Below are 3,997 nucleotides of genomic sequence, written 5' to 3'. Positions count from 1 at the left end.
ATAACTAAAATATAAAAATATACACAGAATATTAATGTGGGTTTTAAAAATAAGGTTATAATGAAAACATTTACAATAGCTTATAAAATGAGAGGAGAGTGACTTGAAGTATTCTGAGTAGTTTTTATTCAGCTAACAATTTAAAATGCTGATTAAATTTGATTAAGTATGCATAGTAAAATTTCAAAGGCAGCTATTAAAGAGAATAGATGTGGAATGTATAATTCCATAAGAAGGAAGTTTTACAAAATAGAATAGGAAGATAATAATTCAATATGGAAGGGGGGAGAAGAAGTTACAAAGTAACAGTATTAATAATTTAAATATCAGTAGACTAAAGTATCCAGCTAGATGATAAATTGTCAGAATTTTGTTTATTAAATTCTTCTGTAGATTATTTAGAAGAAAAATACCTAAAACTAGGGCATAAACAGATTTTAAGTAAAATAAATAAATAATGCTTTAGGCAAATACCAAAAGAAAACTTGTGCAGCTTTCATAATATTAATTAAAATTAGATTTCATAATAATACTATTAAAAATGTAGGTGGCTGTGTGCCGCAGAGTCAGTTCTGACTCTTAGCCACCCTGTACAGTGGTTCTGAGACTAAATCTTTATGAAAGCAGAAAGTTGTATATTTTTCCCATAGCAGAAAGTCCCATCTTTTTCCCGTGGAGTGGCTGGTAGATTCAAACTGCAGTCCTGAGTTTAGCAGCTCAACTCATAACCCACTATGTTACTAGGTCTCCTTACTATTAAAGATAGAGATCACTAAAGGGATTAATTTACTAAAAATATATAATAGTTTTAAAAGTGTATACACGTAATAAAATGGCCTATAAAAGTGTAAAGCTAAACTGATAGAACTATAGGACTAAATAAAAAAATTGGGCAACATAGTAGGAAATTTGAACACATCTTTCAAATGCTCTTCTGAATCTGGATTGAACCTCTGGAAGTTCTCTGTCAATGTATGACTGTAGCCATTTCTGTATTACCTTTAGCAAAACTTTACACCCTTGAGATATCAAAGATTATGCGATGATTTCCACATTCCGTTGGGTCACCTCTCTTTGGAATGGGCACAAATATGGATCTCTTCCAATCAGTTGGCCAGAATAGTTGTCTTCCAAATTTCTTTGCATAGCTGAGTGAGTGCCTCCTGTGCCACCTCAATTCCTTGAAATATTTCAATTTTTATTCCATCAATTTCTGGTGCCTTATTCTTTGCCAATTCCTTAAATGCACCTTGGACTTCCTCCTAATTTATTACTAGCTAAACATACAATTTTTTGTTGTTGTTGTTATGTGCTGTGGAGTCGGTTCCGACTCATAGTGACCCTGTACAGGGTTTTCAAGGCTGTAAATCTTTACGGGAGGAGAAAGCCTCATCATTCTCCTATGAAACAGCTGGCAGTTTCGAACTGCTGACCTTGTGATTCACAGCCCGATTCATAACCACTACGCTAGCAGAGCTTCTTATCCAGTTGTTTAGCTAGTAAAAAAGTTACCGTAATTTGGTTTTCCACAAAGAGGGCACATGATCCAGATATATAGTTAAATTTTACCTTTCTTTCAAGGATCGTATTATTCCAACATTTTATACATACTTTTCCAGAAAATAGCAAATGAGGGAATACTCTCATTCTTTGAGGTCAGTACAACTTTTATTGATGCTAAGATCAGGCATGTTATTGTTAAAGAAAATTACAAAGTTATCTGATTAACAAAGATGTAAAAGTTAAAAGCACTATTAGTAAACTGAATTTAAAATTATATAAAAAAAATAGTACATCATGAGAGGGACACTGGTGGCACTGCAGTTAAGCACTCAGTGAGTAACTGAAGACTGATATGCTTCTGTAAAGATTACAACCCAGGAAACACTGAGGTCAATGGGGTCCCTGTGAGTTAGAATCAACGCCATGACACCTAACAAGAACAAACATCACTGATGAATTCTAAGCACTAAAAATTAGGAACTCTACAAGTATACTACTTATTTCCACTTGAACATCGCCCTGCAGAATAAATCAGATATTTAAGAGGATATGACTAAACATAAGACAGGATATTTATCGTATAAGTGATTGACTAGCACCATTACTGTTAAGTCCCATCAAGTCAGTCCTGACTCATAGCAGCAACCCTGTATAGGGTTTCCAAGGAGCTGCTGATAGTTTTGAACTGCCAATCTTATGGTTAGCAGTCCAGTGCTTATCCATCAGTGTCACACCAGGACTCCTCCACTAAGACATATGAATACCATTATTCTTCAAATTTAAAAATATGGTAATACCAATGAAGAGGATATGAATCAAAAAGGAATCTTCTGGACTGCTGGTGGGATTATGAACTGACATATCATTTGAGACACAATTTGGCGTTCTCTTGAAGTTACATGTCACATAATCCAGTAATTAGTTTTATAAATTGAATTGTGATACCCCCCACTTGCCAAAATGTTGACATCCTAACTGTAAGTGATCTTGACTGGAAATAGGGTTTTTCGTAATGAAATCATACCACAGAACTGTGGATTCTAAACCTAATTCCTCTTGTTAAGTGCCATCAAGTTGGTTGCTGTTCAGAGTGACCTGAGGAGTGGCTGGAGGGTTTGAACCTCCAAATTTGTGGTTCAAACTGACATTGTGATCCATTGTATTATCTTGCAGCAAACTCCTCTAAGTGGTGTCTTATAAAAATAGCAGAACATGGAGACCCACACCTCATAGGGATAGGGTATATAAGGACCCGTCTACAAGCCAAGGAATGCCAAGAAACACTTGGAACTGGCAGAAACTAAGAGACTTTCTGCTCCCATAAAGATTTGTTGCTGTTGTTATGTGCTATGGAGTCGGTTCCAACTCATAGCGACCCTGTACAGGGTTTCTGTGGCTGTAAATCTTTATGGGAGCAGAATGCCTCATCTTTCTCCCATGGAACAGCTGGTAGTTTCGAAATGCTGACCTTGCAGTTTGCAGCCCGATTTGTAACCACCACGCTACCAGAACAGCCTCAGAAAACTTATACAGGGTTGCTGTCTTTGAGTTAGAACCAACTCAACAGCACTTAACAACAACCAGAAAAATGAGCAAATCTGTTTTAGAAGGAGTGACCTTGAGCAGTCAAAGGAGACTTGCTAATACCCTGAATTCAGATTTCCAGTGTCTAAAACTGAGACAACAAATTCCACTTTAAAACCACTTGAGGAGAACAAACAAGATGATGGATCAGGTGGCAGTGCAGTAAGGAACTCCGTCAGCAACAACACAGAATATAGGACCAAACAGTCTCAGGGGATGGTCCCAGAACTCTGAACCACATATAAAGGAATATTTAGAAGGTTGGAAGGCTTACAGCTTGGGAATTTGTAGCAGAAGCAAGAAATCCATTGCTTTCTAATTTAAGACGCTCAGTTGCTCTAGGAGCCTCCATCTTGGGTGACACCAAGCGGGGGAAGGATCAGAGCAGCTACAGAGGCCTGACAGAACCACGGAGATAAAGGTGTGCACATTCTTTTCTTTTGTTGTCTGTTCATTGGTCCCTTGTTGTCTGCTCACCTCCATCTTGGTGACTATAGGGGTGCTGGAGCTAGTGGACATCCCAGCCCCACCCTCGGAGGGTTCTACTTTGCATGTGCATATCTACTCGAAATTTAAAGAGACAGTTTCCACTTAAAACCAAACGGCCACAGCTGGCCCTGAACTGTTTATACCTAGAAAAAAGGCCTAAATGGGGTTTGTGGAGCGGGACAGGCAGACAAAAAAGGAAATAGGATGAAAATTAAATCCTAAGTTACATCAAGATGGCCAACAGTGGCATCTAGAAATTTCTCAAGAAGAAGAGTGAAAAGGGAAGCCCATTTCCTGATCACATCTACCTGGAGGCAATCAGAAAGCATAAAAAATACCAAAATACACACCCATCTAAGTATTAAGGCCACAGATAGCCCCTGAATATGCCCCCTAAAAAGAAGCAGATGACCATATCTGC

This window comes from Chrysochloris asiatica, unplaced genomic scaffold, assembly GCF_000296735.1.
Source record: "Chrysochloris asiatica unplaced genomic scaffold, ChrAsi1.0 scaffold00210, whole genome shotgun sequence".
In the NCBI taxonomy this organism is placed as follows: Eukaryota; Metazoa; Chordata; class Mammalia; order Afrosoricida; family Chrysochloridae; genus Chrysochloris; species Chrysochloris asiatica.
The sequence above is the reverse complement of the archived record's forward strand: the minus strand, read 5'-3'. Positions refer to the sequence as shown.